Below are 24987 nucleotides of genomic sequence, written 5' to 3' on the forward strand. Positions count from 1 at the left end.
GCGCAGCTCTAAAAAAGCCAATGACAACAACAACAACAATATAATAATTACCTTAAATGTCAATAGACTGAGTGATCCAATCAAAAGACACAGAGTGGGAGTTCCCGTTGTGGTGTAGTGGTTAATGAATCCGACTGGGAACCATGAGGTTGCAGGTTTGATCTCTGGCCTTGCTCAGTGGATTGGGGATCTGGCATAGCCATGAGCTGTGGTGTAGGTTGCAGACATGGCTCAGATCCCGAGTTGCTGTGGCTCTGGCATAGGCGGTGGCTATGGCACCGATTCGACCCCTAGCCTGGGAATCTCCATATGCCGAGGGAGCGGCCCTAGAAAAGGCAAAAAGACGAAAAAAAAAAAAAAAAAAAAAAAAGATGTAGAGTGTCAGTCTGGGTTAAAAAACAAGAGCCAACAATATGTGATCTACAAGAGACTTACCTTAGGGCAAAGGACATATATAAATTGAAAGTCTGGGGAAGGTAAAAGATATTTCTTGCAGACAGTGATTTCAGGCAAAAGGAAAGCATCAGTTGCAACACTTGTATTAGACAAAATAGACTTTTAAATGAAGTCTATGAAGAAATATAAAAATGCACACCATATAATGGTAAAAAGTTCAGTTCAAGAAAAGGATTTTCCCTCATTGATAATATAGGAGCACCCAAATACATACAATAAATACTAACAGACATAAAAGGAGAATTTGATGGGAATACAATCGTAATAGATGTTAACACCCCACTCACATCAATGGACAGGTACTGTAGATGGAAAATTAACAAGACAACAGAGATCCTAAATGATGCCACAGAGCAGTTAAGATTTATTGACATTTTCCAGGATATTACATTGTCCCAAAACCAGAATATATACTCTAAGTACACACAGAACATTCTCCAGAATTGACCACATACTGGGGCACAAAACTAACACTGACATATTTAAGAGTATAGGAATTATTTCAAACGTCTTTTCTGACCACTGTGGCATGAACCTAGAATTCAACAACAGGAAAAAAAATGAGTAAGTGAGAAAAACATTCCCTTAAATAAATGAAATTTGTTACTTTTGAAGAGAGAAAAGTTAAGAACAAGTTGGGAACAAGACTTTTCACTCTACAATTTTTTTTAATTGTTTGATTTTTCATAGCCATGAGTGTATTATCAATTTTAAAGTTTTTTTCTGGCATACCTGCCTTGGCACAATAGGATCAATGGTGTCTCTGTAGCAGTAGGGATATGTGTTTGCTCCCCAGCACAATTCAGTGGGTTAAGGATCCAACATTGCCACAGCTGTGGCACAGGTTGCGGCTCCAGCTCAAATTCAATCTCTGGCCTAGGAACTCCAAAACGGAAAAAAAAAAAAAAAAAAGATTAAAATAAAACTTTCTTCAGTTTGGCAGATCTGAATGTGATAACATGGAACAGTATTTAAAATATATGCCAACTTTCAAATAAGATGCAGTTTCTTTGGAAAATATGTTAATACTTTTGAAAAAAAAAGTAGTAGTAGGCTCTACTACAAAGAGGCAGTAGAGAAAGGCTGAAAGGCTGGAGGAAGGAGAATAGATTTCTCTCTGATTTTTCTTTATGAACTTCCATCAGGTTCCTATTCCTATGGGATCAGAATTGTCTTCTCTTGGTGGTAGCTGAAATTGTTTTTGCAGTTTTTCCAATACTCATGTAACCAGCCTCATCACATTCCCAGAGGCTACAGGACAGGCAATGGTACCTCACTGCTCAGTGCCCATTTTCCATTCTGTGGCCCTCTCATCATAGCTTCAAGTTCTAATAATTCTAAATTCTTTTCTTTGTTACCTATCCTAAGGAAAGCAACACTAGCAGCTATTTCTTGAGGTTGCTTCCTACATGAAACTTTTAACTTTTTTAGTACCCACTTAATAATTTTACATTGGAATTCCCGTCATGGCTCAGTGGTTAATGAATCCGACTAGGAGCCATGAGGTTGTGGGTTTGATTCCTGGCCTTGCTCATTGGGTTAAGGATCCAGAGGTGCTGTGAGCTCTGGTGTGGGTCACAGACACTGCTTGTATCCCGCGTTGTTGTGGCTCTGGTGTAGGCCAGAGGCTACAGCTCTGATTAGACCCCTAGCCTGGGAACCTCCATGTGCCACAGGAGTGGTCCTCGAAAAAGGCAAAAAGACAATAATAATAATAATAATAATTTTACATCTAGTTAATTTTTTTGTTAATTTTTAAAATTTAATAGCTTCTGTTCACTTTTTTCAAGTTTTTCCAGTTTTCTTCAAATATTTAGAGAATAAACCTTTTTGATACTGTTGAATGTTACTTTCTTGGCATTTCTGCCACGTCACACAGAACAAAGCCCAGGGAGTAGGGAGGAGCACAGAAGGATGAGAGGCCCTGAAAGTTCGTTTCCTTAGCTTATAATAAAATCTCCTTCTAAAGAATATTTTTTACGATTGAAAAAAGAAATTATCAGGAATTTGAACATAATAAAAAAATTAACAAAAAAAAGAAAATAAACAAACAAAAGAATTTGAACATAGAATGTCTACATTTAATAAGAATATGTGTCCTCAACACCTATGACTAAATTCAAAGATTAATATTTAATAATTGAAGGCACTTAAAAAAATCTTGAAATATTCCATATGTAAATGCATTGTCATAAAGAATACCAAGATATTACACTTATTTGGGGCATTTTTTTTAGTTGGAGTTATTAATCTACATATACGAAACCTCTATTTATCTTTAGAAAACATTTTCTTAATTGTACATTTGGCTACGGCAAGATGAGTCAGTAGTACTATTACTTACTAGTCATTATTATTTTTTAGAGTTTTCTTTTTTTAGTGTGTTTGCTCCATTAGTGGTTATGTCTCCAAGTCATCAAGATAGGCTATTACTAGGCTCGGATATATCTTTATCCAGAGATCAAGTGGACCAAAACAGAGGACAAGTACTGGGGAAGGTACTCCTGGACAGCAAGAATTGCATGGGCTATATATTAGTTTTCAATCACTATGTAACAATGGTATAAATTTAGTGGCTTATAACAATAGCTGTTTATTAATTCATAGTTCTATAAGTCACAAGAAGAGGTATAAGTTGATATGCTCCTCTTTTAAGATCATACAGGCTCAAGCCATGGTGTTGGCTAGACTGACTTCCTGTCTGCATATTCTGGGAAAGAATCTAAAGTTCACTGAAATTGTTGGGCAATTTTTTTTCCTTGCAATTTTCATAATAATGTTGCCATTTCCTTGTTGGCTGTCAATATGGGGCTATTCTCAGCTCCTAGAAGCCACTTGCATTCCTTACCTCCTAAATTTTCAAAGCTAAAAATGGAGGCTCTCTTTTGTGTTAAATCCTCTCATGCTTCATTTCAAATCTCTTTCACCAGGAAGATATCTTTTTTTAGAGTTGCTTGTTTAGATCGAGAACACCAAGGATAACTGCCTTTTTAAAACATTTGACACTACAATCATATTTGCAAAATATTTCACAGAAGCATCTAAAAGTATTTTATTGAATAGCTGAATGAATTTGTAATGATTAATTATATATGTCACATTGGCTGGCCATGGTGCTCAGATATGTGGTCAAGCATTATTCTGGATGATCCTGTGAGAGTTTTTTTAAAATATGATTTACTCTTGTATCAGTGGGCTTTGAATAAAGTGAATGTCCCTTCTTAATGTGGGTGGACATCATCCAATTAGCTAAAAGCTAAACAGAACAAGAAAGACTGACCTCCCCTGAGCAAGAATGAATTCTGCAGCCAATAGTCTGGAATTTCAGCTGGAACATTGCCTCTTCTCTCAGTCTCCAGGCTGTCAACAACACAGCAGTTTTTGGACTTGTTAGCCTCCATAATTCTCTTGTCAAATTCCTTAAAATACATGTCTTTATACATACTCACAAGCATTCTATCAGCTCTATTTCTCTGAAAAATCCTAAACAGTAGCAATATGTATACCATGGGCCAAAAATCTTGTAGTCTAATTCAGACATCTGTCTAATACATCTTCATTCCAGAGGCTGTAAGCGGCGTGGTATATCAAAGGGAATTACAGGCATTTTAGTTGGCTGAAAATATGCCATTGAGAACATTTTATTCAATCCAGACCAATAGTTTTCAAAAAGCTGTCCTGAGACTACAATACCCATTACAGAATTTGTACATCTTATTAACGTTCCAGCTGTCACTCCTCCCACTTCTAGCTGGGTCTGTTGCACCAACATGGTAGATCAAGGGACTGAGATCTTAATCATATAAGACTTAGATCCAGGACTGGAACTCAGGAATATTTCTAATTTGGTGTGCTTTCCCCAATTTAAGGCAGGAGTATATTCTGTTTCAGCAGGAAAAAATCAGAGTGACTTCCTATGAAAGAATTGGGGAAAGATAAAACGAGAGTGGGGATTTAAAACCAAGTCCCCCTAAAACAGTTCATCTATTGGGTTTATGATTAACATCCCTCTCCATCCAAAATGAGTATTTCTTTTTTTCTTCTTCTTTAGGGCCACACCAGCAACATATGGAAGTTCCCAAACTAGAGGTCAAATCATAGCTTCAGCTGTTGGTCTGCACCACAGTTATAGCAACACCAGATCTAAGCTGCATCTATGATCTACACTGCAGCTTGTGGCAAATCTGCAATGGCCACAGAAGATTAATGGGCTTGAGGCCACCAGGCCCTCATCTTCCCTTCACCTCACTAGAGCCTCGGGTTCCTATGGCAGTAGCAGCTAAGACTTTCTTTCTTATTGTATATGGGGACATCATATTCAATACTGCCTAATTACCACATTGAGGCCTGTAACTCCTCCATCTCTATTGTTGAGATAAATAGACTCCCATTACACCAAAACAAACAGGCCCCCTAAGTTGCACCCTCTTTAACACCACCTTTTGTCACTCATTCCTAATAATTCCTACCTGCCCTACCCTCACAATACAGAGGGATATTGTCAGTAAATTCCAGACCTACATTCAGTTCCCTACCCAACCGAACTCAAAATTATCCGCTTATCCCAGCCAGACTCTGTTACCTATACACCTTCCCCTAGCCGTCTTTCACTGATATAAACCTAAAAATATGGGACAAATCCACTCCCACAGTTGCCACCCATCACCCTTCAGTTCTCATAAATTTAAAACCCTACACATTACCTAAACCAGGTATAACACCCAGTTAGCCAAGAGGCCTAAGGGGGAATAAAGCCTATCATTGAACATTTTCTTAGGGCTAATATTTTGGGTCTACCCACTCTCCTTATAATATCCCTATCCTATCTATAAAAAGTTGTGGGAGTTCCTGTCGTGGCTCAATGGAAATAAATCTGACTAGGAACCATGATGTCTCCCGTTCAATACCTGGCCTTGCTCAGTGGTTTAAGGATCTGGCATTGCTGTGAGCTGTGGGATAGGCTGCAGACACAGTTTAGATCCCACATTGCTGTGGCTGTGGCTGTGTAGGCAGGCAGCCACAGCTCTGATTTAACCCCTAGCCTGGGAACCTCTATATGCTGCGGGTATGGCTCTACAAAGACAAAAAATAGAAAAAAGAAAAGCCCAAAAACCCTTAGTGATATAGAACCCTAGCTTTTGTAAACTCACCACTGACTTGCCACCCCTCCCCCATGCCCCATGTACTTTCAATTTCCAGAGGAGCCCATAAAAGGATCCCCCAAACTATAGCACTCTGGGGAAATCTGCTAACCCAAAACAGTTTCTACTATTGCCAATACCCTCTCAATCCTGGAGGGCAGTTTAATCCAGACCAATGACAATTGCTAAAATTCCCTTATCCATACGAGGCATTTCTTGACCTGGCCCAGCAATGAATAAACATTGAAACACACACCCCTACAAAGGGGGAAAAAGATATTCTCCTACAGCCTTTGGGGGCAGACCATATAGCCATGTCTCTTCCCTTCTCTCAGCTGTGGTGTCTGTCAGGCAGGGGTGGTAATTGTAGAGAATCTGAAAGATAAGAACACATGGTAGCATATTATCTTATGGAATGTCTAGATTTTAGCCAGGATATCTTTTCCTTGTATGGCAAAAACTCCTATGTGTATCTACCCACAATTTGGACAGGAACATGCATTCTGGCATTTCTAGCTCCCTCCATTAAATGACTCTAGAATCTCAACCTGTTCCCATTCCTATTTCCACACTGATCAAACCAAAAAGAGCCATCACCCCCCTGCCTCTTCTGGCTGGGGCCAGATAGCTACAGCAGAGGTCACAGGGGCAACAGGTATGGGTGTGGCAGATACTTGCTCCTCCTTCAACAATCGCTAAATCTCTGAAGGAAATATTAGATCAAATGACTTACTTTCACGATCAAATAGATTCCATTGCAGCAGCTGTCCTTCAAAACAGAAGGGATCTTGAACTCTTCACCGCAGAAAATGGGGGATGTTGTGCAGCTCTTCAAGAAAACTGCTGCTTTTATGACGTTCCCATCATGGTTCAGTAGAAATGAATCTAACTAGTATCCACGAGGATGCAGTTTCGATCCCTGGCCTTACAAAGTGGGTTAAGAATCCAGTGTTGCTGTGAGCTGTGGTGTAGGTTGGCGGCTACAGCTCTGATTTGACCCCTAGCCTGGGAACCTCCATATGCTGCATGCATGGTCCTAAAAACAAGAAAACTGCTCCTTTTATAAAAATGAGTCAGGACTAGTCAAAGAGGGCATCAAATGCCTATGAGAATAAGCCATATGGTTAATGGAACAGGTTACCTCATGGCCCTGGTCCCCACCTCAGTTTCCTCTTGGCTGGCACTTTTCCTCATCCCCTGGTTCTTCTACTATTTTTAGCAGTGGGGCCATTGCAACCGTACCTTTTCACCAATTTTTTACAGAGATTGATCGAATCCATCACTGACAAGTGGATCTAATCCTTCTTGGCTCTCCAGTTGGTCCAGTATCACCAGACTCCTCCCAACCAAACCCCTTGAACAATGACCAGTTCAGCAGGAAGTAGCTACAGAAGAAGCTACAGAAGAAGAGGCATTTGCCCCTGTTCCTTATTATTAACAAAATAGAAAAATCTTAGAGCCAGATTAAACCTCTCAAACCGCTGACCCCCTTATCTTGCTGAGAACAAACCATCTGCCCTTCTGCAACATGGACTGTCCTGCATTCTGACTTTATTTTCTTCACCCTACACCCTATCTTGGAACATTCTCCCCCTCTCTTCCTCTCCCTCCCGTGTAGCCTGATGCTGATTCTGTTGCTGGTTACTTCAGCCACAAGCCCCTGATAAAACCTACTACGCCCTAAGGCCAAGGAGCCTGAGCCCTCCCTCAGTGTTCCTGGCTCTCTTCTGGCCAACAAACCTACTTGAAGCCTCAATGCTCTGGACTCTGCCTCTACTGACTTCAGCTGCAAACCCATAACACTTTCTCATTCTAATACTAAGTTCATCTGCTGCGTTTATGATTAACATCTTTATCCAAAATAAATACCCCCTCCCCCTTTTTCTTCTTTTTAGGGCCACACCTGCGGCATATGGAAGTTCTTGGGCTAGGGATCGAATTGGAACTGCAGCTGCCAGCTTACACAACCAGTGCCAGATCTCAGCTGTGTCTATGACCTACATGACAGCTCACAGCAACACTGGGTCTTTAACCCACTGAGCAAGGCCAGGGGTAATGGTTTCTAGTTGGGTTCATAACCTCTGAGCCACAATGGGAACCCCAAGTATTTCTTTCTTGTCTTACATCTGTTCTCCTCAAGATTAAGGAGTATCAGGATTTCCCACTGTGGCACAACGGGAGTGGCAGTGTCTTGGGAGTATTGGGATGCAGGTTAAATCCCTTGCTTGGCACAGCAGGTTAGGAATCCAGCATGGCTGCAGCTACAACATAGATCACAAGTGCAGCTCAAATCTGATCACTGTCCCAGGAAATCCATGTGCTGTGTGTGGGGGAGAAAAAAAAAAAAGTAAATAAAGACACTGTTTGTGTGAAAAGGAAAACAGATTCTACTAAAAAAAAAAAAAAGATTGAGGAGTATCAAAGAAAAAGGAGCTCTTGACATATGGAAGTTCCCAAGCCAGGGATCCAACATGTGTCACAACAGGACCTGAGCCCAGTAGTGATTTAACCTTAAACTGCATCATCACCAGGGAAGGTTTTAAGGCAGCTAAGTGGGGGAAAAGGATGTTGAAAGTGTAAATTATTTCAAGTAATTTTCCTTTAGGGAAAATTAGAGAATCTTATCAAGCAGTTTCCCTCACTAGTGCTTATCATAAATTCCAGGTGGATTGGTTTAAAATTCCACTCTTGGAAGAATTTGAAACTGCAATAATTATGAAGGTAATAGGTAATAGGTTCCCAGGAAGATGGGTGATGGATAGCCCCCCCTTGAATGTGGCTGTGGACCTTGGAGACCTGCTGTGGCCATGGGTATAAGGTTTAGCATTACTGACTTCATTTTGAGAGGTAATTGTCTCTTTTCTTTTTAACAGTGTAAGAATACAGATTCAAACCATCAATGGAAAAAGTCACATTGACTGAAGTCCAGGAAAAGTCAGGTGTAAGAGTCCAGTTGTCATTTCCCAGCACAACTGCATAGACAATAATTAATTAACCCAGTCATAATGTATGAAAACACATACAAAGTATTGCCACCAGAGAAGCTCACTTGAGTCTTGATATCCTAGGTTGTTTCTGGTGTCAGTTACCTAAAAAACACACAGCACGCACATCACTTAAGTATTCATTGTCCAGTCTCCTAGAGGCCAGACTCATAGAGTATTGTCTAGAGCTTAATGTGTATAGATATAGGCCACAATAACATTGTTACCATGAACTAGCTGTTCAAACAGATATAGTTTCATTTATGACTTAAGGAATATAAAAAAACTCTTATTAGACATGTTATTCTAAGGCTTCAGAGATTGTCTTTCAGGAGCCAGTTAAGGAGAATTTCTTTGTGAAATTATTTAAGGGAAAATTTCAGTCTTGTGGGCTAGTTGCACAACTTTCTGCACAACTCCATTTTTTGATGTTTGTCACAATTTAAAGCCTCATCTCTCCTTTATGTCTGTCTGCACATGTTGAAGCGTGTGTGCTACCTCCTTTTATATCAGCAGAATCAAGCTGCAATTCCCTACCTCAGCCCTCCTCTCAATGCACAATAAAACCCCTAAGCCAGGGAGTTCCCATTATGGTTCAGCAGAAATGAATCTGACTAGCATCCCTCAGGACGAAGGTTCAAACACTGGCCTTGCTCAGTGGGTTAAGAATCTGATGTTGCTGTGGCTGTGGTGCAGGCCAGCAGCTGCATCTCTGTTTTGACCCCTATCCTGAGAACTTCCATAAGCTGCAAGTGCAGCCCTAAAATGACGAAAAAACAAAACAAAACAAAAAAACCTAAGCCAGTCTCCTTTTCGCCCCCCTGGTTCCTCAAGTCACTTTTTTTTTTTTTTTTTTTTTTTCTTTTTGCCTTTTCTAGGGCTGCTCATGAGGTTCCCAGGCTAGGGGTCTAATCAGAGCTGTAGCCACCGGCCTACACCAGGGTCACAGCCACTTGGGATCTGAGCCTCGTCTGTGACCTACACCATAGCTCACAGCAACACTGGATCCTTAACCCACTGAGCAAGACCAGGGATCGAACTGCAACCTCATGTTTCCTAGTCAGATTCATTAACCACTGCTTCATGACGGGAACTCCCCTCAAGCCACTTTTGACCTATTCCAAAAGGCTTCCCTTTTCCCTTTACAAAGACTCATCAAGTAAGTTTAAATCTTTTTATATACTCTAGATACATGTGTGGTATGGTATCATAGTTTCAAATATTTTGGAGTCCTGCACCTTTCAGGATAAAAAAGATAATAGCCTTTTTAAAAAAGTAAAAAAAATAATTAATTTTTATTTTATTGAGGTACATAGTCTTTTATATGATTTGGGTTTCTCAAATTTGAAGTTTTCAAAGGTGAAATAGAAACTTTCTAGGTGACAACAATCACCTAGGTTGTTCTACGTTAATATCTATGAGAGTTGGAAAACAAGAAAAACTAATGCAAACATGAAGCTTTTGCTCCCTGCTCTGATGTAAAGTGCTGCACCTCTGCCCTAGAAGTCTCAACTCTTCAGCCAGGATCCATGAGCTGAATTCCTAGCTTGCAGGGAATGTAAAATTTCACTCCTCACAGTTTACAATAATAAATAAAATAGAACAGGACTTCCCGCTATGGTGCAGTGGCTTAATGATCCAGTGGAGGCTCTGGTTCAATCCCTAGCCTGGTGCAGTGGGTTAGTGATCAGAGGCTGCCACAGTTGTGATGTAGGTCTCAGCTCTGGCTCAGATGCAACCCCTGGCATGGGAACTTCTACATGCCATGAGTGTGACAGAAAAAATTAATTAAACAAGAAAACAGCCAAAGTTTGTGCTTTTTATGTATGTATACTTTGGTAAAAATATTTACTAAAAAATAAAAGCCTCACATCTAATATCATCTATTAAGATTCATCAAGGGAGAAGAGAAGGTGTGAAGTAGGAGGCAAAAATAAGTCCAGAGAACTTTATATGCAGGGCAGAGGTAATGTACAAAGTTCATTTTTGTAGAGATTAGAAGAATTGCATATTTTTCACTTACCACACCTATCCAGTGTGCTTAGGCAATTAACTCACTCTTTTCTCCTCTTTTTCCCCTTTTTCATTGCCCTGAAGCATGTGGAGTTCCTGGGCTAGGGATCAGATCCAAGCTGCAATTGCTACCTGCATTGTGGTTGCAGCAACATAGGATCCTTTAACTAAACTGTGCTAGGCCTGGAATTGAACCTTCGTCCTGCTGCTACAGAGATTCCACTGATCCCACTGCACCATTGTGGGAGACCCCTTAACTTGCTCTTTCTGTATATTTCCTTTGAAGAAAATCAGGGATGGCAATACCTGTCTGGAAGATTTTTTAGAGTAATAAGTTTTAACAACATGCCCATTATTTGGAAACCCACAATTGATGGATAAATGCTTACAGGTGGACTGAAAAGATGAACCAATACTGCTAAGTGAATTCAGTAATAAATTACAAAATATTTTACCATAAGACTAAATAGGATTCATGCCAGGAATACAAGATTGTTTTAACATATAAACATCAATTAAGGATATTTATATGTTTATATGTTCTGTTGTGTGTTATATGTTACCTCAGTGGTAATGCACCTGACTAGTATCAGTGAGGACATGGGTTTGATCCCCAGTCTCGAACAGTGGGTAAAGGATTTGCTGTTGCCATGAACTGTAGTGTAGGTCACAGACATGGTTCAGATCTGGTGTTGCATAGCCCCACATCTGCAGCTCAAATTCAACCCCTGGCCTGGGAACCTCATAGGGTGGGGGTGCAGCCCTAAAAAGAAAAAACGAAACAAAACAAAACAAAATCAATTAACAAAATATACAATGCTAATAAGGACCAAATCCATGTGGTCACCTTGATCTGTGAAGGACAGCTGTGAGGGATGGCTTGAAGTAAGGTCTTAATTTTCTGCTCAGGAATGGAACCTGGGAAGCCTGAGTGAAAACCAGGAATCCTGCCCACTAGATCAGCTAGAGGCTGAAAGCAGAATTGCCCTGATTCTTCCTCTCTGTTGAAAGCAAGAATGTTTCACAGAGACAAAGACTGCCAAAGCAGGTAGAAAGGTTATTATTAGAGACATCTGCCAGAGCACTCAGGGAAGTAACCTATTTATGGAAGTCGGAAACAAAGAGTAACAATACACCCAAAGGACAAGTCAGGCTAGGGGCCTCCCCCTGAATGAAGAGCACCAGAGAGGTGATTTAAACCTCTCATATGGGACAGTCTTTCAGGGTCTTTGTTTTTCTTTGGCCAGTTGTCTCCTTTTATCTTTTTTTTTTTTACAATTTCAATTTTTATCACAATTATTTATTTATTTATTTATTTATTGGCTTTTTGCTATTTCTTTGGGCCGTTCCCGCGGCATATGGAGGTTCCCAGGCTAGGGGTCCAATCAGAGCTGTAGCCACCAGCCTATGCCAGAGCCACAGCAACGCGGGATCCGAGCCGCGTCTGCAACCTACACCACAGCTCACGGCAACGCCGGATCGTTAACCCACTGAGCAAGGGCAGGGACCGAACCCGCAACCTCATGGTTCCTAGTCGGATTCGTTAACCACTGCGCCACGAGGGGAACTCCTCATTTTATCTTTTATACCCAACCAGACCCAGGGGCCTACCCCATCTGTGCGCACAAATTTTGGCCAAGATGGCTTCCAGAGCAAGGACTTATGTGAAGGTTAATTGGAGATATTTTGAGCTGGCATCTCCTCCCTTTCTGACCCAGAGGGGTCTCTCTGCTTATATGAAGTTAGGGACTCCCTGACCCCAGGATATGAACCATGTGACCTATCCTGGTCTTTTGCCAGAGCAGGGCTTAGCCGCTCTCTGATCCTGCCATTACCACTGTTTAAAGTGTCCACAGAAGACAAATTCAAGTTATTCATCTTGTTCCTGTTGTTATTTCTATACTGAAGTATAGACAGATGGTTGGTTTTAATGTCTACGCTGAAGGCCATCTATCTCTTGCCTAAACTTTAATATATGCCATGTAAGATAACCAACAAGCTTTCCTCTTACACTTTCAAACTGGTGGTGCCTATCCAATCCTCTGTTCGTCCCATTTGTATCCAGGTTGTTAGGACAGGACTGAAGTTCTTGCAAAGCAAGAAAATATTAAGACGTAGTTCTGAAAGTTGTGTCTCAGAGATTTGCCAGACACGGAAGTGCTTAGTTTCAGCATTTTTTCTTCTGCATTCATCGTCTGTTTCCAGTACCCATTCTAGAAAAATGTGAGGGCCAATGATGTACTTATTAAGGTGTGTTAGTGGGGAAAGTCTCACCATGCAACAAAACCTAGCAATGCAAGTGAAAATGTCTGAGCATTACTGCCCTTCTTGCACAGCCTAAACATCACGCAGGCTGAATCACAGTCTGAATACTTCTTCTCCACTCTTTACGGTTTTCTTCTAAGGAACTACAGAACCGAGAGTACAGCAACACCCGGTGGAAGGGCAAACCGGACAAGCAGTGGTTTTGTAAAGTGTCTTTACCGTGTGGTCCTAGCACTGTTACCAGTTGTTCAGGATCAATGTGCCCGGTCGACACGATTGCCTTCCGGCTCTGGGATGGACCTTTTCCGAGTTCCGGCGGGTTGTGAGGTGAGGGAGGAAAAGAGAAAAAGAAGGCACAGCTGACTGACAGGGGTCTGAGTAGGAGCAGGAGGAGGAGCCGAGGGGCGGGGCTTGCTGGGGGTGGGGTAGGTGGGTCCACGAGACACGGGGTGGCGCTGAGCCTGGTGGGAGTCTGCGGCTCTGCGGTTGCTGCCGGCCCGGCGGTTATTTTATTTATTTATTTATTTATTTTTTTTTAAAATACTTGCCGGGTCCGCCATATTGAAGAGGACCGGGCCAGGCGACTGCCTGAGCCCTAGTTTCTGTACCAAGCCTCTTTCTTACAGCCTTTCCCAGATTGTAAGGGCGTTGCGGAGCTTTACAACTCGCTGCTGCCTCGCCATTACTGGAGGCGGCCCCTCACCACCTATTTTAGTGTAGGCCTTGGGAGCTACTCGATGCGAAAACACTAGGCCCAAGGAGGTGAAGAAACGGCTGTGGGCGATTCTAACACAGGAGGAGGCAAACTTAGGCTTGTAAAGATTGAAGCCCGTCAGAGAAAGAGGTAAGAGGGCAACCATGTGTGGAGGAGGAGGAAGAGGGAGAAATGCTTTTTTCCTCACCGTTGCAACCCAGAACCCGGCCGTGCGGGGTTTTTTTTGGCCCCAGTAAGGACTGAACTTTGCCTCTGCGTCCGCTTTCACGTATTCTGCTTTTTGAGAAAAGGTACCCGTGCTATACAGTGAATAGCCACGGACCGGCACTTTTCCGGGGTCAACATGTGAGTCTAAAAGAGGAGAGCCTTGTTTACTGTTTCTTCACTTCTCCAGCTTGGTCAGAGGCTTCCCCGAACCGGCTGGGCAGTAATTCACTGTGCTAGCCAGTGAGGAGCCGACGCTGTAAGAGCATGCTTGTGTTTTACACTGTAAAGGAAAATGGCTGAACGGCTCGCGTGTCCTTCTTTCGCATGCTAGCTACTGTCTGTACCTGGACGCTAACCGCCCCAGGTTACGGGCCTTAGGTCGGAGTCCTTATTTAACTCTAGACTGCTCCTCAGGTAGTGTTTGACACCAAACGCCGTCACTGATGTGGAGTGATTTGGAGTAGAGCTAGGCCCCAGCTACGCCTGGCCTTCATATTTTGACGTTTGCGCATCTTCCGCGATAATCAGAGGCATGAACAAGGTTTTTATACCATTGCAAACTATTGAGGGCTGAGGGGCAGTGAAACATGTTTTAATTAAGAAATCAGTCGTATACTAGAGTTTAATCTTTATGTTTTTCTCTGTTTCTACAGAAGTGTTAGCTTTATTGAGTTTCTTAGTGGTGAAACCTCATGATGTGAGGCTTTACATTTCAGTGGAACATATTTACATTTTTTTGCGTTATCATAGTTATTTTAAATTTATTGAGCAGATATTTAAGGCATTTTATGGAATTCTGTTAAAGTGTTACTTGATTATGCTACTATGAAGTTTCTCCTACACGGGAAATAATATGGCAGGTTGTTTTTTTTTTTAAACTTAATTGACCTAATTGTAAATCTGCCTTAAATATACGTGTTGCATTTTTAAAGGGAAATATTTGGTAGCATTTTCTAGGAAACACATTCATCCTCTAAAACTTCATGATATTTTATGCCCTACTTTTTGTAAAAGAATTTGGGGTACTTTGCATACTAAAGATATTTTCTTTGGTAAAGATGTTTTCTTTGGTCTTATCACTAGAACTTGTATCCTGAATAAAGATTAATTAACAGGAAGCTGGAGTGCCTACATTAATTTAAAATAGAGTGTAAGATACCTTTTCCTTCCTAAACTAATTAGAAAATTAGAGCATGCTGGCTTTACTTTGTTTTAAATGTCATTGTCTCCCTGTTTGGGGACTATTTCAGTTATTGTTTCAGATGACACTTGGGAATGTATTACTTTTTGTAGATATAAAGATAAGATTTTTAAATTGTAACTTATTATTACCCTTTTCCTATACATACAAGTTGAACCTGTGATCTAGATATTTTAAGTGTTAAACTTCCTTTATTGGCTACCCCTAGTTATGGCTAATATTTCTTTTAAACTTGGAGGGAATATCCGTAGTGACCACTTAACCACAAAACATTACATGTGAGAATCTAAGTTCTGAAGTAATTCTTAAGAGTGTTTACCATACACCAAATTAACTGAGTAGAAATGGGTCTTTTTTTTTCCTTTTGGAGTCTTGAAATGCATTTTCAATATCCGGGTAAGAAGAAACACCTTTCATGGATTTTTTTTCTTTGATGAAGTAGTTATAAGGAATCTTAACCGTGTTTGAAATCAGATGTTTGACCTGAAATTTTAGCATTCAGTTATTGTTTAGCTGGACTAATGTACACTTTAAGTTTTTTGATATTTTCACATTTGTTTCAGCATTTTAATGAGGGAACTGTCCTTTGAAAAATAATGTCTCTCTCCTTTCTCTCCCCTCCCCATTCCTTTCCATCCTTCCTTCACCTCCTCCCCTTTCTTTCCTTCCTTCTCTCCCCTCCTCCCCCTTCCTTCTTTTCTTTCCTTCTCTCCCTCCCCTCCCCTTTCCCTCCCTTTCCTCCTTCCTTCCCTCACCCTCCTCCCCTTCCTTCCCTACCCCTTCTTCCCCTTCCTCTCTTACCTCCCCTCTCCCCTTCCTTTCCCTTTCCTTCCCCCTTCTCTCCCCTTTTTTCCACCCTTCCTCCCCCTCCTCTCCCCCCTTCCTTCCCTCCCTCTCCCTCCTCTCCCCCCTTCCTTCCCTTCTCCTTTCCATCTCTCCCTCCCTCCCTTCCGTCCCTCCCTCCCTTTCTTCCCTCCCTCCCTTCCTTCCCTCCCTCCCTTTCTTCCCTCCCTCCCATTCTTCTCTCCCTCCCTTTCTGGTCCTCCCTCTATTCCCCCACTCCCTTCCCTTCCCTCCCCCTACAGCTGCGGGCCTGTTCCACAGCCACAGCAACACAGATCCAAGCCTCATCTGTGACCTCCCTTTCCTCCCTCTTTTTCCCCTTCCCTCCCTCCCCTCCCCCCTCACAACAATGCCCAGATCCTTAAGCCACTGAGCAAGGCCAGGGAGTGAACCCTCATCTTCATGGATCCTGGTTAGGTTGGTTAACCATTGAGCCATAAAGGGAACTCCCAGGCAATTCTTATCGCTCCCTAAAGATTTAGATGTCATGGATATTTCAGATATATGGAATCATAAAATATGTAGTCTTTGTTTCTGGCATCTTTCACTTAGATAATGTTTTTGAGGTTTATTTGTATTGTAAAATGGATCTATGTTATATAGACTCCAAACAGAGCTGTTAAGAACAATACTTTTCAAGGCTTGATATGTGAACAATTTGTTTTGTGTTAGTAGGTACCTAGAAGCAAAATTATTGGATTATACTTTATATTTACATTTAACTTAAACTGAGACAATTACATTTAAATTTAAAATCTACATTTTTAAAGTAGTGTATATTTTATTTTATTTATTTAGTTTTTTGTCTTTTTGCCGTTTCTTGGGCTGCTCCCACAGCATATGGAGGTTCCCAGGCTAGGGGTCGAATCAGAGCTATAGCCGCTGGCCTATGCCAGAGCCACAGCAATGCGGGATCCGAGCTGCGTCTGCAACCTGCTCCACAGCTCACAGCAACACCAGATCCCTAACCCAGTGAGGAATGCCAGGGATTGAACCTGCAACCTCATGGTTCCCAGTCGGATTCCTGAGCCATGACAGGAACTCCAAAGTAGTGTAAATTTTAAATTTTAAGATTTTCCAGTTGATTTTGACTACATTTTGATTTCTTGGTTATACCCATTCTAGTAGTGGTATAGTGGTCCCTTTGTGGTTTTAATTTGCATTTCCTTAATAATTAATGATGTTGAGCATATGCCTATGTGCATATTGTCTGCTTGCATATCTTTCTTGGAGTAATGTATATTTAGACTGCCTAGGTTTAAAATTAGTTTTTAAAAAATTATCTCTGTAGGTTGTATCTTTTCTGTGATTTGACCTGCAATATTTCTCCTAATCTGTGTTTTCTGTTTTCACTTTCTTTATAGCATCTTTTGAAGTGCAGAAGTTTTAAATTTGATGAGATCTGGTTAATTTTTTTCCTTTCATCGCTTTTTATGTCTAGTCAAGAAATCTTTGCCTAACTGAAAGTCATGAAGATTCACTCATATTTACCTCTTAAAATTTTTATCTTTAGAGTATGCATGTCTTGGTCTCTAATCCATTTTGGTTTAACTTTTGTGTGTTGTGTAAATTAGGCATCCAGATTCATTTTTTGCATGTGGATGTTTATTATTTCAGTACAAATTGTTCAAAAGAATTTTCTTTCACCTTTGAATAGTCTTGGCACCCTTGCTGAAAATCATTTGACATATTAAAAGTTCTTATAAATAAGAACTTAATGTCTGGACTGTCAATTCTGAGCTATTGATCTTTATGTGTATTCTCATGCCAGCAACGACTAAGTTAATTTATATTCTAAATGACAGTGACAATTAAAAGTTTCTTTTTAAACTGTGGTAAAAATACAACAGAATTTAGTCACAACTATTTTTAACGGTATAGTTTGGTGGTAAAAGTACCATTACATTGTTGGCAACCATCCCAAGAGTAACACTTTCATTAATGTGTCATGATTTTTAGTCTTACCTTAAGTTTGCTGAACCTTGAATAAAGTTTAGGAATAAATTTCAGTGCTCAAGGAATAAATTTTTAGCTTCCATTTTGTTATTTTAATAGCAAAGTATTCATTGCTGTTAATCTTAATTTGAACATGGAGTTTGCATTTGGTTAATGCAGAGTTTTTCTTCAATCTTGACAGCACATTATAATCACTTGGGGAAGCATTAAAAATAATACTCATAGTTTGGAGTTCCCATTTTGGCTCAGTGGCTTAAGGACCCAACATTGTCTCCTAGAGAATGTGGATTCCATCCCTGGCCTTGCTTTGTGGTGTTGCTGCAGGCTGAGCTGCTGTTGCCATGTCTGTGGTGTAGGACTCAGTTGCAGCTCTGATTCCATCCCTGGCCTAGAATCTTCCACATGCTGCAGGTGGGGCTGTAAAAAGAAAAAAAAAAATAATGCTGGAAGTTGTTTGTCATACCTCCATCCCCAACTACACCTTTTTGTTAATTTGTCTAATACGAAGCCCTGACATAGTGATCTTTAAGAGCACTGTGGATAATAATCTCTTGCTTATTATTTCTAAGTATGCAGTTGTAAATCTTTTAGATGAATAAATAAAAATGTTTTTTTTTTTTTTTTTGGAACTGTGCCCACAGATGTGGAAGTTCCTAGGCCAGGAATTGAACTCATATCACAAGAGCAATCCAGGCCACTGCATTGACACCATCAGATCCTTAAACTGCTGTGCCGCTAGGGAAATCTAAAACATGATTTTTGTAGTTTTTAAATTAATAGCAAAGTTGTCTTTGGAGTTTTAATTGCGCCAGCACTATGTTGAGCATCTTGATGCATCGTCTTTTTTTCTTTCTTTTTTTTTTAAATGGGCACACTTGGGTTTATGGAAGTTCTCTGTCTAGGGGTCGAATTGGAGCTGCAGCTGTTGACCTACACCATAGCAGTGCCAGATCTGAGCTGTGTCTCAGTTTGCCTCAGTCTGTAGCAGTACTAGATCCACTGAGTGAGGCCAGGAATCGAATATCCTCATGGATATATTAGGTTTTTATCTCGCTGAATCACAGTGGGAACTCCATGCATCATCCGGTATAGATACTGTTATTTCCATAGACAGATATGAAAGTCGAGTTCTGATAGGATCAATTAGAGGTGAATCCAACCACCGTACCAATTATTGGCATAATATACTGTAATAAGTCACTGATTTAAATTTTCATCTTTAAACATTGAAACTTGACTTTATATATCAGAATAAACTTGGGTTTGGTTAAAAGTTTTTGTTTGTAATATTGTTTTAAATGTTATCAAAGTATTTTGCTACTGAGAAGTAACCACAGAGATATTATTGAATAAAATTCTGTTTCATTTACCTCTCAACATATAGGCTATTTTAATTGGTGGGTTTATTCTTTAAAACGTTTTTTTTAAGAAACATACTGTTAGTAAAATAAGCAAAATTGAGGCATTTTTCTTCCTTTCATTCATAAAAGACTTTGGTTTGTTATGAAATTCTGTTACATAAGTTTGAAGTTTCATGTAGTAGTGTAGTGCTTAAAATTGGTTTTTCACAGACACTTTTCAGAATTGGTAGCCTGTGCATTTGTGTTGTATGACGAGAGAGAGAGAGAGAGAGTTTTCAGTGTTTATGAAATTACTGAAATAGAAGTAACAGACTTTTTTTTTTTGGACCACACCCTTGGCATGCAGAGTTTCTGGGCAAGCAATTCACACCACAGCAGTGACCATGCTGGGTCCTTAAACCTGTTGAGCCACCAGGGAACTCCCAATAATAGACTTTTCATCTTGTTTTTCCTTACGCCAATTTCTTTTTCCTAGACCAGTTCTCAATCAAGGAGCAAGAGAGAAAGGTCTTAGGTAGTGTAGAATTTGTTGAGGATTTGTAGTATGCCACAAGCCTCTTAATAGATCTGGTTGGTAAATAATATAGAAAAAGGGACTACTTCAATAGTTAATGTCTATTTATATCCTTAGTGTTATAAGGAAAGAAAGGGACTACATGAAAATTCACAGCTTCTGTATATTAGGGTTTGAATTTTTTGGCCCTGCTTATAGTGTGTGGAAGTTCCCAGGCCAGCGATTGAACCCACATGACAGCAGCAACCCAAGCCACTAAGTGACAATTCCAGATCCTTAACCTGCTGGGCCACAGGAAACTCCTATTATGGTTTGAATTTATCAAGAAACTTCCCTATTTTTGTTTTTGTATGATTTTAAAATGATTGTCATACATTTAAGGGCTGAGATGTGAAAAATATTATAGTTTGATGGGAAATCAAATCTAGTTTATTCTTTAAATATGTGTGTCCTAGTCTTATATTTAATCAGATGTGCATATGCATTGTACATGTATTTGACAGCAAATCCTTTTTTTCTTATTCTTTTCACAGAAGTTAGTGTATAATACAGTTTTTCTACTTCAGCTCACAATTATTGTGGAGCTTACTGAAAAATTTAATTAGATAGGTCTCATTCTTACAATAGATTCTAGGTGATTCTAATGAATAGTTCTAGGGTGTGACATAGATTTTAAGGGAGGAAAAGAAAAATTAGTGGGTAATCCTCATGTGCAATTCAGTTTAGGAAAAGGAGAGACATGAAACCCTTTGAGAATTTTGTTATTTTGCCATTAGGCAGCCATATCCTCTTTTGAGTGTCTAATATCATTGATGATGCTGTCAAAAATATCACCCAAACTCATGGACAAATAGTGAAAAGGATCCAGTCTTGTAAGTGAAGAACTGGGTTATACCTAGAATCATGATTCCCCTTACGCTTACAGTTTCAGCTCTTCTGCTCTTTTTAATCTTTAGGTCTGTTTCCATTTACTTTCATTTGTTGGGTATCTCTTGTGTACTTGGTACAATCCTAGGTGCTCATCTCTTCTATCAGTGTGTGAAATAGTAAAAGAGGAGTTCCCGTCGTGGTGCAGTGGTTAACGAATCCGACTAGGAACCATGAGGTTGCGGGTTCGGTCCCTGCCCTTGCTCAGTGGGTTAAGGATCCGGCGTTGCCGTGAGCTGTGGTGTAGGTTGCAGAAGCGGCTCGGATCCCGCGTTGCTGTGGCCCTAGCGTAGGCCAGTGGCTACAGCTCCGATTGGACCCCTAGCCTGGGAACCTCCATATGCCGCGGGAGCGGCCCAAAGAAATAGCAAAAAAGACAAAAAAAAAAAAAAAAAGAAATAGTAAAAGATTGCTTTTTCCCTGGGGCCTTATGTTATATGAAGGGAATGGAGGGAGGACTGGCTAGTTTTCCTAACTCTGGTTTTCTCTCTTTCTTTTATTCTCTCTCAGAAAAAGTGCCATGTTTAAAGTATAAGTTTTGGTAGTAAATCAGTGGAATTTCTCTGATACTTTAGATTTTATGTCTATTTATAAAATAGAACTTCAGTCTGTATATAAAAAAAAGAACTTCAGTCTTCTCTCATGCAATATCAGTATCGAGTATAGCAGGGCAAGATTCTTTTCATATATTGGCCGTAGAAATACTTGGCCTTGATAAATTTTAAATTTTTGATTAGGTGATGTGTTCTGGCATAATTCCTCTTTGCTGTCTTCTTTTCTGGATCGGTGCTCTGTCTCTTGTCTTCATAGGATATGTTTCTTTGACTTTGTTTAAATTCTTTGTTCACATTTGATTAATATCTTCCTTCAGATTCTTTAGATTAGTGGCATCCAGTGGGTCAGGTTAAGATCCTGAGCCCTATTCCTAGCACTAGAGAGTATCTTGTGTTTAGGTAGTAACCATTTGTTGAGTAATCATCAGATCAGTTCACCCTTCTCTATATGGTTTCTCCTTTCTATTTTTGTGGTCTTGTTAGTAGTTTTCATTTCTTAGAATAGTGTGACTTCACCTGTTAATCATTTAAAAATGGGTAATGGTATAGAAAAGGATCTTATATATCCATGAGGATGTGGGTTCTATCCCTGGCCTTGCTCAGTGGTTAAGGATCCTGTATTGTTGTGAGCTGTAGTGTAGGTTGCAGTCATGGCTCAGATCCCACGTTGCTGTGCCTGTGATGCAGGCGGGCAGCTATAGCTCTGATTTGACTCCTAGCCTGGGAACTTCCATATGCCGAGGGTGCAGCCCTAAAAGCAAAAAAAAGAGGAGAATTTAGACACTATTCCAAGGTATTAAATTAAAATAAAATACCTATTTCTCTTATCTCCAGAAAAAAAAAAAGGAAAGGATCTTAGATTTTAAATGCCTTATTTTTCAGATGAAAAATCTGTCTCAAAGAGGTGATGTAGCTTGTCCAACATAGTACAGTACGTCCACTATCTTCTTTGTGAAGTTGCTGTCATAACTGTCATATCTAACAAATCTGGATTATTAATGTTTCTAGATTCTTAATGCCTTATTTGTTGTCTCACTATTGAGTTATTTCATATTTGTTAATTCTCCCACTAGTACTGGATAATGACCTTGGGAAGGTAAGGGATCCTCTCCTATATTTGCATATATCACAGATAACATAGAATAATACTTTTGCCTGGTAAGTGACAAAATATTTTATTTGATTTCCAAAACCTAGAAGTACTGTTTTAGACCATTACTTGATGGTCCCTCACAGATTGTGCTCTCCCCCTCCCCCTTTTATAGCCTCCCCTGTGGCATATGGAAATTACCAGGCCTGTGGGTCAAATTGGAGCTACAACTGCAGGCCATCCTTTTTTTTTTTTTTTTAATTGATTAATCATGTGATCATTAAATATTGGAAAACCAAGTTAAAGAAATTATTTTACTTTAGGTAATACTTAAGCTGGCAATTGAAAATCCTAGCATGTAAAGCATAATGAGGAACAACATTACAAGAAAAAAGGGAATAGGGAAGTTTCCCATCTCCATTTTGTATGTCCATTTCATTTCTTCTAATTTAATTGATCATTGAAGCTTGTAAGATTATTAATCATCTTTCTCTTTTTTTCTTAAGCAACTATTACAGTGAAGTTCTAAATAAGTGGTTATTTTTGACTAGACTTTAAGAAATTATATGGTATTAGACCCATGTTCTATGTAAACAGAATCTGTACTTGTCTGAGAAATTAGGTTTTCCTATGTTTAAAAAAATTTTTTGTTAGTGCCAGTGGCATTTTGGAAGTTGCTTGGCCAGAGATCAAACTTGCACCACAGCAGCAACCAAAGCCGTATACCCACCATCCCTCCCCACCCATAAATGTCTGCACAGGCGCACAGAAAGAAAGGTAGGCTACACTGGAAATAAACTCTAAGCTAGGGGCTTTCCGGGTCTCTTAATACTAGCAGCTTCAGGAGTTCTCTGGCGCTTCACCAGATTAAGGATCTGGTTGTGTCATCACTGCTGTGGCACAGGTTCAGCCTTTGGCCCAGGAACTTCTGCGTGCCATGGGTGCTGGCCAAAAAATAAATAAATAGAAATTTTGTGTGTATGAATATGTAGGAAAATTATGCATGTTGTGGGTGAAAAGGTTCGGAGCTCATAGAAGACAAAATGCTCATATACAAACATTTTATCTCATGTGATGCCACCATGAAGAAAGCAGCTATATTATTAGCTTAGGTATTTGTTCACCTTTTGTGTGTGTGTGTTTGTGTTTTTAAACTTAAAGTTAAATAAGTTAAAATACTGTACCTACAAGTTACTACTTTTTTGTTGTTATTTTAAGTTTCCTTGATGGTGGCTTTGGTTAAGTTCCCTGGTGGTGAAGGATCCAGCATTGTCACTGCTGCAGCTTGGATTGCTGTCACAGTGTGGGTGTGACCCCTGGAACGTTATTATGCTGCAGGAGCTGTCAAAAATAATAAAAACAAAACATTTTTGATATGTAGGATTTTTCAAGCCTTATTCTACTCCATCTTATAAATGTATTGTGATCTAGTTAATCTTTCTCTTGGTGCCCTTTTTAGATTGTAACTAGTTTTTGTTGTGAATGTGCTGTGAAATTGTTTTGGTGAATTTTTGAATATTCTGTTGAATCAGCGTTTTTATTAGTTGTATATATTTAATTTTAATAAGTAAAGTTTTTTCATGTCCTCTGCCTCTACATCTTTAAGGTTTTAGAGCTTGAATTTGTGCTATTCCTGTTTTTTTGTCAAATACTTCCCTCCCCACCCTACCTCTCACCTACCCCTGCTGCCAATTCCCACTATACTGCTTAGAATTTCCATCATTAATTGAATTTTGATGTAACTTTCTAACATATTTCTAGCCTCAAAGGCACACACACTCAGCCGAAAAATCCCCTCCTATCAATCCAGTTGATTCTGGATTCTCCATGCTTATCCTAACCCTCCATGCTTAACCTATATAGTTTCGCAGTTTTGTTCGTTCCTTTTAGGCAGATTCTGCTTTGAAGTCTGATAGTACTTTGTTATGACATTAATATTTTCTAATTCTTTTTGTTTATCTTTGGCATTTTATGTTCTCTTCTAGAGTTTGTCAATGTAAAATTAACCAGTAGTCAGTCTAAGAAAGAAAAAGAAGGGAGTCCTTGTTGTGACTCAGTGGTTACTGTGTTTGACTAGCATCCATGAGGACACAGGTTCAAGCCCTAGCCTCATGCACTGGGTTAAGGATCTGGTGTTGCCGTGAGCTGTGGTGTAGGTCTCAGATGCAGCTTGGATCCTGTGTTGCTGTGGCTATAGAGTAGGCCGGCCAGCTACACCTCCAATTTGACCCCTAGCTGGGAATCTCCATGTGCCACAGGTGTAGCCCTAAAAGGGAAAAAGAAGGGAAAAAAAAAAAAAAGGAAAATTTTGTTCAAGCAGAGCTCTGAGGACTGTTGATGTTGTTATTCTTTTCTTTCTTTGTGGCAGGTAGGCGTTCCTGTATTTTCTAAGTAGATCTGGTTAATGTGTAAAGGAGATGCACAGTGTACACTAGAGGGCAGGGAGGAAGTAGTGGATCAAATTGCAGAGAGATGGAGTTCCTTTTGTGGCTCAGCTGGTTAAGAACCTGATCATTATCCATGAGGATGTAGATTTGATCCTTGGCCTTGATTAGTGGGTTAAGGATGTGCTATAGCTGTCGTATAGGCCGGTTACTGTAGTTCTAATTTGAGCCCTAGCCTGGTAACTTCCATATGCAGAGGGTGCAGCCTTAAAAAAAACCACCCCCCAAAAAAAAATTGTAGAGAGAGATTTTTAGGTTTAATTTTTTTCTTATTCTGTCTTAAAAAGTAGTTTCATTTTCATGTCTAGTAGCATGT

General features: G+C 40.0%; 1 protein-coding gene and 1 long non-coding RNA gene across 5 annotated transcripts in view; one reads left to right on the plus strand and one right to left on the minus strand.

Moving 5' to 3' along the window:
- Positions 1 to 2255: 2255 nt before the first annotated feature.
- LOC106508250 (uncharacterized) lies at positions 2256 to 7917 on the minus strand. Its single transcript, XR_001304977.3, has 3 exons — positions 6331 to 7917; positions 5854 to 5972; positions 2256 to 3816 (listed from the first exon to the last, which is right to left on the minus strand). It is a non-coding gene; the product is annotated as an uncharacterized LOC106508250 (long non-coding RNA).
- A 5505-nt stretch (positions 7918 to 13422) lies between these two features.
- LOC100625207 (ubiquitin carboxyl-terminal hydrolase 9X) overlaps positions 13423 to 24987 on the plus strand; it is a 176986-nt gene continuing 165421 nt past the window's right edge. For all 4 annotated transcript variants that reach the window (XR_014836125.1, XR_014836124.1, XM_021080952.2 and 1 more), the window contains exon 1: positions 13423 to 13703. The gene's annotated coding sequence lies outside the window, so the exon portion shown is untranslated. The remainder of the gene's footprint in view (positions 13704 to 24987) is intronic.

This window comes from Sus scrofa, chromosome Y, assembly GCF_054392235.1.
Source record: "Sus scrofa isolate SSC_HxYL_T2T_F1_AM1 chromosome Y, Sscrofa_HxYL_maternal_Yorkshire_Landrace_v2.0, whole genome shotgun sequence".
Classification (NCBI taxonomy): domain Eukaryota; kingdom Metazoa; phylum Chordata; class Mammalia; order Artiodactyla; family Suidae; genus Sus; species Sus scrofa.